The 14,671-nt window shown below is 47.1% G+C and overlaps 2 long non-coding RNA genes across 3 annotated transcripts in view; both read right to left on the minus strand.

Annotated features, from left to right (window-relative positions):
- LOC116100923 overlaps positions 1–174 on the minus strand; it is a 3,161-nt gene extending 2,987 nt beyond the window's left edge. Inside the window, exon 1 of the long non-coding RNA XR_004122730.1 lies at positions 133–174. This is a non-coding gene — a long non-coding RNA (uncharacterized LOC116100923). The remainder of the gene's footprint in view (positions 1–132) is intronic.
- On the minus strand, positions 168–12,711 carry LOC116100924. Of its 2 annotated transcripts, none has more exons than XR_004122732.1 (3): positions 12,649–12,711; positions 567–922; positions 168–262 (listed from the first exon to the last, which is right to left on the minus strand). It is a non-coding gene; the product is annotated as an uncharacterized LOC116100924 (long non-coding RNA). The 2 variants fall into 2 exon arrangements; XR_004122731.1 differs by lacking the exon at positions 12,649–12,711 and adding an exon at positions 11,957–12,005.
- Positions 12,712–14,671: the final 1,960 nt, after the last annotated feature.

The following is a 14,671-nucleotide window of genomic DNA, read 5'->3' on the forward strand; positions in this document are numbered from 1 at the left end:
CCCCCCCCCCAGGTGCTGCCCCCTCTGGCAGGACAGACTGAGGACAGGAGCTAACATCTTCACCATCCTGCTACACAGCTGGCTAGAGAAAAGAACCAGGCTGTTAGAAAACTCAGTGAAGATACCACTCACCGGGGGATTAAGACATAGGTTAAGTCTGCTCTGGGGCCTGCACAGTTCAGATGAGTAATTTTCAGGCAAGAAATGACCAGTTTTCTCATCCTGGTCCCACAGTGATCTGTCTTACAATGACCTTTTCTTTCTAGGAAGAAAAACAACATTCAAATCCTTTGGCAAGGTAGCATTCCCCGCCCCCGCCCCTTTTTTTAAAGACAGGTTCACATAGGCTGAGGCTAGCCTCAAGCTGACTAGGCAGAGGATGACCAGGAACTCCTGCCCCTCCTACCCCCACCTCCCAAATGCTAGAGTTTCAAAGCACATGCCACCATGCTTGATTTACACCACGCTGGGGGATGGAACCCAGGACTTCACGCATGCTGGGCAAGTGCTCTACCAAATGAGCTACACCCCCAAGCCCCCTAGCCCTTTCCCCTCCCAATACTCACCCCTGATTCACTGTGGAACATTAAGGATTCAGACAAGATGCTGGGTACTGACGGATCCCTCACGCTTGTTCACTTACTGACCTAACATTGGCCTGCCTTAGGCTGCAGAGGGGGAAGAGTTGATACATCCCTTCAGCCGTCTAGGGAGCTCACACCATGTTTTCGAGACACATTTAATAAATCAGAATGCAGGCAGTCACAGAGCGGTCCCCAGCCACAGTTTTGTGGAGAGTGAAGAATGACTTCCAAACACTTCAGCGTTCTGACCTTCCTTATTTCCGGAAGTGCCCTTAAGCTCACTTCCACAGGCACACATGGGAACAGAGCTGGAGAAAGATGAGGGACAGCTGTCGCTGCTGGGGAAACAGAAGACACAGGCTATTGTTCCTCTTTGGAAGGGGAGGGTTTCCTAGAGTCTCACCATCTTGACATCACCTGAGACTAATACTGCCCCGGAAGGAACGATCATGGTTTGTTAAATGAACAAATCAATAAAATGATTTCAGGCTGCCAGAGAAGATTCTAGAACACCTCTACCCGCCCCAACCCCTGACACACACTGCAAATGAAACTTGATTTTAAACCCATACATGTCAGAAGCAGGCTGCCCTCCTCGTGCCCTGTCTGAGGGTAGTGTGTTCAAGAAAAGTAGGGTGGCCCCCTCAGCCACAGTGGGTCAGAGCTGAGAGCCCCAGCCACATGGGAGGCAAAGCCGTTTGCAGCTGCTTATGTGATGTATAGCTGATGGATAAATAAACTTCATTTTCCAGGGTTGCCAATCCCTAAACACGCAGAAATATACATTCGCTCAGAAACTTAAAAAAAATAAACAAGTACGGTATGTTTGACTGGATCTTCTTAACACCCCAGCTACTCGCCTTTCAGCTGCTTAATAAACTCGGTTTATGGATCCCTCTTCCAGGCCTGTATGGCGCAGTTCCGCTCTGAGGAAGCATTCCCTGTTAGGCTGGAGGTGGGAGGGAGAAGGGGAAACTCGAGCGGAAAATCTTTGTTACAGCTCCTTTTTTTTCTGGGCAGGTGGCATTCTAAGAGGCAGCACTGAATCTGCTGCTGCTAGCTATAGCTCACCATGAAAAGGAAAGGTCAGTCAAGCCAGGCAAGAAGCTCCTGGGGTGGCAAGCTGGGACTGCCACCCAGGCACCTCGGATGAGAACTTGCCATTCTCATTCCTTTGTCCCCTGAGGGACGTACAGACCAGGGCAAGAGGAGAGGAGAGAGATTTGGCTTCTCCTTTCTCCATGCCAATCTGGAATCAGGTACTAGAAGCCTTTTGCTTCCTCTCTTGACCCAAGATGCCATGATGGGAGGAGGGGGTATACTCCAATTACTCAGGTCTCTCCCACATCATGCCTGGGAGCTCCATCATCCGTCCCCTGAGAGCCCATGTGGTAGTGGGCCCTGGTTTCGGTGCCCACTGGCCATTCTGCAGTGGGTAATTCAGTCCAGCAACACTGAATCCATCAGGAGATGGGGGCCCAGACAAGTCTTAAGAGTTTGGCCAAGGGCTTAGATGAAAGAAGAAAGAAACACAGAGAATCTAACTAAGACATTTCTTCCTAAGAAAGACTAGAAGAAAACTGTGAGCGCATTTTCAGCTATGAAAACCAAGACTGAACTGTCAAAAGCATATGTTACTGACAGGCTCAAAGTAGGGGTGGGAAGGCATGCAGATGACATGTAATTTGTAAGAACCCCTTCCACTCAGGTGTTAGAATTGAACCAAGATTGTGTGTGTGTGTGTGTGTGTGTGTGTGTGTGTGTGTGTGTGTGTATCTGTGTGTGAGTACATGTACCATCAGGGGCAAGAACAGAGTACCACAACCCCTGGAACTGGAGTTGTAGGTGATTGTGAGCCACTCAATGTGGATGCTGGAAATGAAACTTGGGTGCTCTGGAAGAGCAGGAGGCACTCTTGACCAGGAAGCCATTCCTCCACACTGAACCACAATTCTTTCACATGTCAGATAAGAACTCACCAGTGAGCTACCCACCCAGCCCTCCAACCCAGATTATAAAAATAACTTGAAGGGCTGGAGAGATGGCCCAGCAGTTAAGAGCACTGGCTACTCTTCCAGAGGACCTGAGTTCAATTCCCAGCAACCACATGGTGGCTCACAACCATCTGTAATGGGATTCAATGCCCTCTTCTGGTGTGTCTGAAGGCAGCTACAGTGTACTTATATACATAAAATAAATAAATCTTTAAAAAATAATAACTTGAGATGATCCCCCAGGAAAAGATGAATTCCCTAATTCCGGAGTCCTCATATGTTCTGGAGACAAGGCAGGTAGTCTGCCTGGGAAGTGAAAGGTGGGTGGGGTTGTCTGCAAGGATTCCTTTGGTGCTGATGTTGGGGAAGTCGTTAACCAGGTCCAATGTGCCATGTAAATTCACATCCCGAGCATCATAGTGCTGTGTAAGAAATGAGGAGAAGGTGTTGTCAACCATCAGAATCCTGTTAGCAAACCCATTTCTGGCTTCTCAGTATATTATGTGGTTTGAACTGCAACAACCATTTACAAGCACCTAGTTCTGCTGTTGACTGGGCTCAGGAGGATAGCTCTTCTAAGGTGGTTCTTCTGTTTTAAGGTGGTGATCCCAAATGATGCTCTTATCCTGAAACTCATGTGGCTGCCAGTCTATGCTAGCTATCAGCAGAAGTATCTCACTTTCCGGCTATGTGCCTCTCCACAGGACTGAGCTCCTCATGGTGTGCTGATGGGTTCCAAGCAAGAGCATCCCAAGCAAGTAGAAAGCTGCAAATCTCCAGCCCGGGACATAATCAAGAATCATTTTTTTTTTTTTTTTTTACATTTCATTGAGCAGATGGGAAGCTTGACAAAAAACTAGAAGTCTTCACCCCACCACAGATCACTATGGGAGGATGGAGAACGTCCATTACTTTGACTGCATCCTTACGATGCTAAGGACCTTCACTTATGGGAAAGGACAGAAGGATGGTCAGTCATAACCAATGAGGAGACACACAGTATATAGGCTCAGAGTTCTAAAAACAGAACATCTGCACTTTCTCACCTGCCTATGAGGTGGGGTGGGGCCCACACTGACCAGTTTTAGCCACCATTTTCTTCTTTCCTCTTGTGTTTGCAGGTTATAGATACAAACAGGAAGTCTTTGTTGATCACAAACACCCACTTCAGGTCCATGGGTGACATCAGACTAGAAAACACACTTCCCCTCTGTACATTTTTTTAAAGATTTATTTTTATTTTACATTTATGAACTACGATAACCGTGTATATGAGTATTTGCCTGCATGCTCCTGCCCCTCTCGCTCTGGCGTAATACACTGTAGCTGTCTTCAGACACACCAGAAGAGGGCGTCAGATCTCATTACAGGTGGTTGTGAGCCACCATGTGGTTGCTGGGATCTGAACTCAGGACCTTCAGAAGAGCAGTCAATGCTCTTACCCGCTGAGCCATCTTGCCAGCCTCCCCCCCTCCCCCGTACCTTTTAATCCCAGACTCCAAACACAATATCGCCACACTTGCATTTTACCAGTGGCAGAACTGTGAGCTACAAGGTGTGGCGATGAATCCCAGGGCTTTGTTCACGTGTGAGAAGTAACAGCTCTATAGACACAGCACACACGGGACAGAAAGGTTCCCCCCTTGCTCCTGGGTTTTAGTTCATTTCCCTAACCCTGCCTGACACACATATACAGACCACAGATGTTACATCCTCAGGCCAGCTGGGCCCTCAGGACCTCCTCCTGCACATCCAGAAGGCCAGTTCTATTCATTCCCGGGCAAGTTGGGGACAGGGTGTCAGAAATCACTTTAAATCACTTTAAATGCCTCTCCAGAGAGTAACAGAGAAAGCAGAGCAGATTTCCAGAATATCCCATCCCCAAGGCAATTCCAGAGCACAGGAAAGCAACAGCATCCCCTGCAGCTCTGCAGCCTACACAGGGCTGGCTGCATGACTGCGGCCCTCAGACTCTAAGTATTGCAGCTCTGCAGCCTGCACAGGGCTGGTTGCATGGCTGCGGCCCTCAGACTCTAAGTATTGCAGCTCTGCAGCCTGTGCGGGGCTTGCTATGGCCCTCAGACTCTAAGTATTGCAGCTCTGCAGCCTGTGCGGGGCTTGCTATGGCCCTCAGATGCTACGTATTTGTCATTTTTTAAATTATTTTTATTCTCTCTCCTACCCTCCCTCCTTCCATGTTCACACATGTGGATGTGTGTGTCCATATACTACTGTGCAGGTGTTAAAGTCAACGTGCAACTTGTGGGAGTTGGTTCTCTCCTTCTATCATGTGAGTCCCAGAGATGGAACTTGGGTTGTCAGACATGTTGACTGGTGCCTTAGCTCACTGAGCCATCTTGCCACATATGTTTCTACCTTCTTTTGTAAGGTTTCCTCAATACAAATTTAAAATCGGATACGTGAAACAAGCAAGACGGTTGGTCCCCAAATCAAAGCATGACCTAGATTTGCATTTTTAAAAAGACACTTTATAGGAGCTGGAAAGATCGCTCAGAGATTAGAGCATCGGGTGTTTTCCCAGAGGATCCTGGTTTAGCTCCCAATATCTAGATGGCAGTTCCCAACCACCTAGAATTCCAGTTCCAGGAGATACAACCTTTATCGGCCTCCAGAGGCACCAGGCACACATAGTTATCGATGCAGGCAAAAACTCAAACACTGAAAATAGACTTTAAATATATATATATATACATATATACATAGAGAGAGAGAGAGAGAGAGAGAGAGAGAGACAACCTACAATAAATAAACAAGAAATTCTAGACACATTCCACCAAACCATAGGTTTGTTTATTTATTCATTCAACTAGCACTTAACAGCAAACATGAGCATGTGTCATTTGGATGTGTGCCGTGAGGTGGGGACACTGGCACTGAATAGACAATTACAAGTATAAGCCAAGGGGTGTGAAAGGGAGGCCTCCATGCCCAAAGGACGTCACATATATGGATATAACAACAATTAATTAAGAAGGCCATGAATTTGAAAAAGAGCAAGAAGGGCTATATGGAAGAGTATGGAGGGAAGAGAGAAATGGTGTAATTTTATTATAATCTCTAATAAAAATAAAAAATAAAGTGACTTGCTGGCAGGATGACTCAGGCCGTGGAGATGCCTGCCACCAAGTCTGATTGTTTGAATTCCCAACACTCAAAGATGGAAGGAGAGACCAACGCCAGTGTAGTTGGGCTCTGACCTCAATGTGTGCCCTGTGACACACAGGTTCCACCCCCACCTGTGTGTGCACACACAAAATAAATAAATCTAATATTTATCTTGGTGAACTCTTATATTTTTGATTGTGAGCCTAGCCTTGAATGGCTGAGTCATCTCTTCAGCCCGTTAATGAATGGTGTTATCTGTTCTGTATATTTCAGTTCTGTGGCTATAAGCCAAAGTCTTTAGCGAAAATGATTGATGGCCTGCCCTGCCTGGTACCGTGTGTTGGTTGTTCTTGGTCTCACATTTGGGATGGGCAGCCAGTGACCAAATATCATATACAGATGTATCTAAGTGTCACACAATTGTAGAGCTGTCAGTAGACATGACCTCAACGGAAAGCAAGCTGCCTCTCCGGGATAGAGCCCTGGAGCCTTACGGGTAAGACAAACACCAACCAGTGCTTAATTTCTTTGGGGGTTTTGTTTGCTTGTCTGTCTGTTTGTTTGTTTGGGAAGTGAGTGGTGGTCCCCCAGCCTCTGTTCTAGGCACCCTTTTCCTGTATCTATTTTGCATGATTAAAAAAAAAAATCACACTGGGGCTGGGAGATAGCTCACTGGGCAAAACTCTTTCTGCTCAAAGATGAGAACCTGAGTTCAGATCACTAGACCCCACTTAAAGCAGGCTGAGAAACAACATCCGTAATGCTAGTGTGCCTGTGGTAAGAGGAGAAGCAGAAACAGGAGAGCCCCAGAAAGCTTGTCAGTCAACTGTGCTGATAGATGCAGCAATGAGCAATGACAGTGTCCCTGTCTTAAACAAGGTAGAAGGCAAGGACTGGCAAGGGAGGAGGCTGTCTTCTGACCTCCACGTGCATCCCATAGCATATGTGTGTACCCATACTTACTCATGAACACATACACACAAAAAGATAAAATGCTGACAATACTAATAATAATGATAATAATAATAATAATCACCTTGTTTGGACTTGGTAAGGTTGCTGATCTCAAACTGTTGCCCCTGTTACTGGAGGCCTGTCCTGTGAAGGGACAGCCTTAGCATCACTTTGATACAGGGACATCAAGTCCCTGTCCTCAACCTGTGGAAGCTGAGAAGGTTTGTGTGTGTGTGTGTGTGTGTGTGTGTGTGTGTGTGTGTGTTCCAAAGACACATAGCAAGGGTCCAAACAAAGGATACAGGTAAAGGGATTCTCAGAGCTAACCCCAGACTGCTCCCCCCAGAGGAAGAGCCTTCTCTCAGCTGGGCATGTTGGTACCCTTGGATCTGGAACTCAAGGATACTGAACACCTTGATCGCACATGTCATCTAAGAAGGTTTATTGCATGAGACTTCTGCTAAAGATCAGTGTGATAACTGTAACAATCAGGGATTCCTTCCAGCAGCTTTACACCATTCTGGGTGTAGTTCAAGACTAGCAAGTGTGGGAAGTAAGGTAGTAAGGATCCTGCTACTAACTAAAACATCACCTTGTGCCCATACGGTTGACATTCCAGGAGAGAGAGATCATGCACAAGTAGATTAAACAGCTATCAAAGCCCAAAACAATCTAAAGAGAAAGACGGTTGATGGAGGTTGGCCTTGTCTTCTTGGCTTTGGATCCTAACTTTCAGCAGGTAGGCAGCCATGCCCTAAAGCAAGTGTCTACTTGAAGAGCAATACATACACTGAGCATTTGGAAACCTCACAGGAATATAGAGCCACTAAGAGACCAGGGACCATATGTAATATAGACAGAGGATTGAATGCTCCTTGCTGGGCCCCAGTGGTTTCTTTCTCCATAGAAGGCACCTGAGGGAGACTGAGGACAGAGTCAGTAGGACTTGAAGAATTCCAAAGATTGCACAACCTTGCCCAAGAGCAGACTGGTAGACCTAACCTGCATACCTTGACCCACATGAACCCTGCAGTAAAACTCCAGGCTAACTGGCTCAGCAGCCAGGTGCCTCCAGAAGCTGTATAAAATAAATAAATAAATCTGCTTCTACCATTAAAACAGCTATCTTCACGCGCACTCATGCACACATGCATATGCGTGTGCGTGTGTGTTGGCACATATAGAACAGTTCCATTCTCAATAGCAGTTGGGGCTGAGGTAGATTTGACCTGAAGCTATGAGATGTAGTTCTGTATCTGGCTGTGGCTGCAACAACTCAGAGCAGGGAAACCAATCTGGACCCATCTCTTCATGGCAAACACCCTGACAGCTGTCCCAGTGCCATATCCCCAGAGTGCTACAGGAAATGCATACCTTAGGACCCAATGACTTTCAAGCCAAGTCCCATCCCTGACAAGCACTCACCATCCGAGCTCTGGAATCTCCATCCACCCACATGACCAACATTACCTGCCTACCTCTCCTCGTAGGAGCAAAGGGGACAGTTTTAGCTCAGATCAGGGAGCCTGGAGAAGGACACCCATCCACAAGAGAGACAAACCAGGAACCTTAGCCGGAGTTTGAAGACTGTGAACGGCCATGACTGGAAGTTCTAGAGATTTGGTGCTAGATGGAGATTTTTATCAGGAAACCACAGAGAAAGAAGTATTTAGAAAACCATTGGAAACTCCTGCCTAGAGGGCTAGGGAGATAGGTTGCCTTGCAGGTGTGAGGAACTAAGTCTGCTCCATCAGAACTCATATAAAGAATCCCCCTGTCAGGGCTGCAGAGATGGCTCAGTGGTTAAGAGCATGCACTGTTCTTGCAGAGGACCCAAGTTTGGCTACTAGCTCCCAACTCACAGTTTCCTAAGACTCCAGCTCCAGGAGGATCTACTACCCTGATCTCCCGAGGGCAGGCACCTGTAGTTCTCACACGCACAAACCCACATTCACACACACATATACTCACACATGCATGCATACATGCGTAAATAAAGCCTTTATTTATTTTATTTTATTTTTTCCTATTCAGACCCTCATTCAAACAAGCAAGCCATACCTGGGAAAGCAATGCTGTTCCAGGGTATTTGAACCTGTTTCTAGTTGTGGTATGGATCAGCCCTTAGCACACAGCTTTAATTCCTCTGGCTAGAATACAGGCACACCCTTAGTACTCACCTGCAATCCCAAACAATGAAGGAAAAGTTAGTTTGTAGAAGAAATCAGCCATGTTTGAAAGTGATGTCTAATTGAGTGTCAGAAAAAGGGACGAATCAGAGAAAGATTTGACAGAATTTCTCTCAAGAGAAAAGAAAGGAAAAGGAGCTACTTAAGGGAGAGAGAGTCAGTACAGGAAGAAAAGAATACAGTGCAGGGTACAGTAGAGTTCGGGGAGAGCAGTGCAGTAGGGTTGAGAGGGAGAGTGGAGCAGCACAGAGAGGGAAAAGGAGGCAGCTTTACCAGGAGAGCTTTACAGGGACAGACTGAAGAGACAGCAAGCTAGACACAGGTAAAGAGCAAGGGAATGAGGGGTCCGAAGATTAGAAAAAATTGCTAGAGTTAGTTTGAGGTCAAGCAGAGCAATTCAGAAGAAGCGGAGAGAAAAGCCAGGTTGAATCAGTCAGCTGGGAGAGGAGTTTGAGCCAGAACAGCTGAGTTAAACCAGCCTGCAAAAGATAAGGAAAAAAAAAAAAAACTAGAAAGAGTGAGTTTATTCAGCAGCAAGTCTCAGAGGCTAGAAACATTCTAGGCCTAGATAAGATCGTACGGAGGCTAGAAGCTTCCAGGACTAAGCCTAGATTAGCAGACAGAGGCAGTAAGTTTCGGAGCCGACAATTACATCAGGTGAATAAAGGTCACTTTTACACAATGCTGTCTCTTTAAGGCCCTCATAGATCTACCCAGTTTTCTTTGGCATCAGGGTTGGGCATCTCTGGGAATCTGACCCACATCTGCTCAGGATAAAGAACAATTATCAAGCTGGAGCCTGCCCCATCCAGCACACCTACTTAATTGGTGCTTTTCTTAAGTTAATGTTTCAGATGCTGTGGGCCTCCCCAGGGCGCCAAGTTGGAGGCAGAGCCCATTTGCTGAATGCCTTCAAGGATGCCTACTGCCTCTCTCTTGCACACAGGTGTGCAAGCCTGCCAGCATGCACCTTGGCACCAGCCTAATGCTCTTAGCTTAATAGAAGTGACCACGTTCATATGCCAAGCTTTCCAAACTTTGTTTCTAGAAACTTCTTCTGAGCCACAGGATTAGAACAGAATAGCAGTGACTAAGAGGGGATGAGATGTTGGGTGCCTGGCACCAGAACTGAGTCTGAGTGTCTATATTGGCGGCAAGTATGGCCCAAGGGCATCTGGTCTAACATTTTCGTAGCTGAAACAGATGCACTTTATAGACAGAACAGCATGTCACTGTCATGGGAGATGGCTCAGTATGTAAGATATCCTGCTCTTGGGGACCTGAGTTTGAGTTTTCAGAACTTTTGTAAAAATCGAGGTATGATTGGGTGTGCCTGTTACATTGGCATGTACAGGAGGGGCAGAGACAGACATTACAAATTACTCACTGGTCAGTTAACCTAGACATACCAGTGAGTTTGAAGTTCTGTGAAAGACCCTGTCTCAAGGTAATAAAGTCAAGATTAACAAAGAGGCCTGAAATCCAGTTCTCAATTTGTATATGCATGGGCCCTGCACATTCGAGTGCATGCAACACGCAATGTTTAAAAAAGCAAATACAGTTAAAGGTGATATATACGCACTATTGCCCAATAGGGACATTGTGATAGGGAAAGGGACACCAGAATATCAGGTGTCCCCCAGGACTGTCCCAGAGAAACTAGCTTTGTGGTCACTCTTGCTATTCTGACTTACTACAGAGAGCCTTAGAAACCACCAGCTCAACCTATTTATTGGACACATGAAGCTAGTGACTCCAAAATGGACTTCATATAGCATGAAGTCACATTGCTTGTTACTAGCAGAACACAAGTTACACTCCAGTTCTACCCCAGGGTCAGGCTTACCCTGTGGGTGTAAAGCTCCCAGTTATTGTCTCCACAAATGCATTGGAGAGAAGCTATACAGAGGTGGTTGCTAGCCCTTGCTAAGGATGTGCAAGGGCCTGGTTTACAAAGGACAGCAGTGACCTTCCAAGGAGTTAAGGGACTCATCTCAGGCCATATCACAGCAAATGTAGCTGCTGAAACTGGGGAGGTCTGAGTCCTTCAGGCCTGAGCTTCCCTGTGCTGCAATGTAAGCTACCCCATCTAGTTTCTTACATTCTACCTTCTCTCTCTCTCTCTCTCTCTCTCTCTCTCTCTCTCTCTCTCTCTCTCTCTCTCTCTCTCTCTCTCTTTCCCCCCTGTGTGTGTGTGTGTTTGTGTTTTTGTGTGTGTGTGTGTGTGTGTGTGTGCATGTTTCAGACTTCCCTAGTCTTTCCCAAGAATTCGTCCACAATGCTGGCATTCTAGCTTCCTGCTCTTCTATCTATTCTCTTTCACAATGTCACTATTTGCTTTTGTAACTGCTTCTAGGTACTGATGGGGGTGGGAGAAGGAGGAGGGGAGGGAGAGGGAGAGAGCAGGCGTGCCTTGCACTATGGGTGGTACACTGTGCAAACACACTTTTGCTGAATGCGGTTGTTCTGAAAACCTATCAAATTGCTTACAATCCTAAAGAACCCACATCCCCCCCCCCAACAAGCCACAGAAACTCTCCACAGGAGCCCAGAACATGTTTGCTGAATGGACTGCCCCACTCCAGTAAGAGGAGAGCATGGAAGCCTGCTATTCCTGAGCTGAGGCTCCTCCTACCAGCTGGCTGTCTCCCCTGGGCTTTGCCCTAAACTGCCTCCCCATTTCCACCTCCAGATCAGGAGGGTGCCAATTTCCTGTGTGCTAGAGCCTGTTTCCTCTGGTTGCCGGAGCCAATGGAGCCCATTCCTTCTCGAGGAGTGTTCAGGAAGTCAAGTGGAGAGCTTGCTTCCAAATGGCCCTCATAGAAGGATTCATACCACGGCCCTTGGAAAATACTACAAATTAGGGCCCTTTCCTGTCTCTCTTGAGAACCGGTTGTTAAACATTCACTGTAGGCTTCCAACTTCCTTCCCCACACCCTGCTGCATGTACCCAATGATGTTCTCTTGCTCCTCTAGTCTCCTCCACCTCCAGCTTTCTCAGCAGAGCCATTCCCCCACCCCTGTCTCCTCCTCAGTTCTCGAACGTTCTGCTTGTCCTCAGCAATTGCGGGCAATCAGTACGCCCCCTTGTAAGGTAAGGGCTACTTACCTACAACAGAACCTTGGTCAACCAAGTCTCTCTCCACAATGAGTCAGTTCTGAACACGGCTTGTAAAAATGTGTTTACAGTGTCTCTCAGATCTCTGCCTCGCACATGCCTTTACTTGCTAAAAGAGTTACCCAGTTCTCTTCCACCACCACCCTCCCATGTCCCAAACAAAGTGTGATCACCATATTTTTTTAATCTCCAGCACGCCCTGGGTCTTCTCAAGCACCCACATATGGACTGAGTTTCTTTTAAACAGGCTAAAGTTTCTCCTGTCTCCATTTAGTCTTTACAGACCTGACTGGGGCAAGAAGCACTTCCCACTTCCAAGCCAGGCTGCCAAGAAAAGGCACAGTAAAGGCATCCTGCCCCCCAGCCCCTCATGAAAAAACAAGTCCCCTTCAGTTCAAGGAATGCTGCTTTACAGAGCTTAGCTCCAGCCAGACAGCAAGCGGACAGTCACAGACCATGGTAACGCAGAGGCTGAAATCCAGGCTGCCTGGTACAGGGACTCCCTGCCAAACCCCTTGCCTTGCGAAATCCACCTTCCTGCTTGCATTCCCGGTTCTGAGCATCAGAGTTCTTTGAGAGCAAATACCCAAAGGTTAGGATGCCCACTGGCTCTCCCCGTCCACATTTAAAACGATGGCTTTAAAGGTCAAAAGATCTTTAGCAGCTCTCGAGAAAACTCTTACCCTCCTTCCGGGTCTCAAGGCCTCTCACCCCTGATTTGCCAGGCACGTGTAGTGCGTTCCCACAAGAAGACGGGAGTCTCCGAGTGTCGTGACATGATCATGCCTGATTAACTTAGCTGGAACTCAAATATTCTGGAAACAAAACAAAGAGACTGTGAGAAAAAGAAGGTCTGGCTGCAAATTAGCCAGATTGCTGCAGTGGAAGAGGTGGTTTTGAGACAATTTGGAGCAAGGATGATCCTAACAATGATCTTAAAGGCATCTGCTCACAGTGTGTGATGACAGCAAGCAGGACCCTGGCAGTAGCCCCGGCTCCTAAATTCACTCTGCAGGGGGGCTGCTTGCTGCTCATAGACAGTATGCTATGATGGGGAAGGGCTAAGAAGTGGGGCCACTGGGGAAGCTGGAAGCCATATTCTGGCCGCCTAAGTAGCATCAGATAGGAAAACTTCAAGCAAGCCCCTTTAGTTGGTAGTTCCCCTCACTGCTGGGTCCAGAGCAAAAGTTCTGTGCTCACTTATAGATACTGGCAGGCAAAATGCTTTCTATCAGTGCTGTGTAGTGATCCGGGACCCATAGAGTCCGCGGCCCACTCAGGGTACGAGCATCACCACAGACATTAACCACCATTTACTTCCAGTTCTGTAGGATGCAGGCAGCTTTCATTTGTTGAGTGCTTGTGATATCCAGTTCTTGTAGCAAAGTGGACATAATCTAGACTTCCCCATATCCGTCACCTCACATGAGCCTTCAGCCAGGATTTAGAACATTTAGGGCGGTGCTACTCTGCCAGTACCATCCATCTTTAGATCGTCTTCAGCTTCCAAAAGGAAGCACAGTCTCCATTGGCAGTCTCCAATCCGCCAACCGGTGCCCTTCTGTTTTCCGTCTGTAAGGATTTGACTACGTCAGGAACTTCACCTGGGTGCCACTACGGTGCGGGCATCCTTGGAGATCTGCCTTGTTGAACTCAGCATGCAGTGATTTTTTTTCATATCATTTTCATATGTCTTTTTTTTTCATAACTTAAAAAAATTATTAAAAGTCTCCCTTATCCCCACAGGCTGTATGAAAATTGTGTGTGCTCCATTTGGCCAGAGACTATAGTTTGCCACCCTACCCCCTGTTCTAAAGGTTTTCACGGGTCTGATCACACATGCTTTTTGATAAACACTTCAGGTAAGGCACAGAGAGACCAAGAGAGTTATCTACGACAATACAACCACACTGTGGCCATAAGCAAACCAGAAAAAAGGCGTAAACGCCCCCACATTTGCTCCTGCACATGGTCCCATGCTGGGTGACAGAACAGAAAGTTGCTATTCTCTCTGGCAAATTCACAGAAGAGGTCTTCCCTGGTCTTCCAGCAAGGGTGGTGCCTGGAACACTGCTGAGTGACAGGGAAAAATGTCAAGTATGTACTTGTCCTCTGACTGTCATTCAAGTCAAAGGAACCAGGCCCAACAGCGAATAGTCAGCTTTACGTACATTATTTCCATGCACAGTGACTCTCCAGACACTAAAAAATGCGTTTTAAAGAACACTGAACACTGCTCTGCTCCTGTGTGGTGGGCAAGCATGTCTTAAGTTTCCCACCCCAGGCTCTCAGCAAACATCCTGCCATATTCTGTCTTTTCTTTACCCCAGGAAGTCAGGATTCACACACTGGGGTGTTTTCTGAAAAAAAAAAAAAAAAACTTTGTTTTTTGGCAGGATGGGATAGTGGACCCATCGGGCCTCACCCAAGCTGGTCAGCAATGTGGACCCTGGTGATGGCCAGTGCTGGGTTTCAGTGCAGCCAGGATCCTGCATCAGTAGATGGTATGAGTGTCAAGGGCTGGCAAAGATTTTTTTTTAACAGCTGTCTTTCAAAAGCAGGAAAGAGAGAGGGGCTGTGTGTCTCTTACTGGGTCTTCTGGGTGAACTCACTACTTCCTTTACACAGACCCTCCCCACTAGGATCCTGGAGGTAGAATCTCTGAATAGAGAGCCCTGGTTCCTTGGGATCCTGTGTGGCCTCTGA

The sequence above is a fragment of the Mastomys coucha genome, unplaced genomic scaffold (genome assembly GCF_008632895.1).
Source record: "Mastomys coucha isolate ucsf_1 unplaced genomic scaffold, UCSF_Mcou_1 pScaffold21, whole genome shotgun sequence".
In the NCBI taxonomy this organism is placed as follows: Eukaryota; Metazoa; Chordata; class Mammalia; order Rodentia; family Muridae; genus Mastomys; species Mastomys coucha.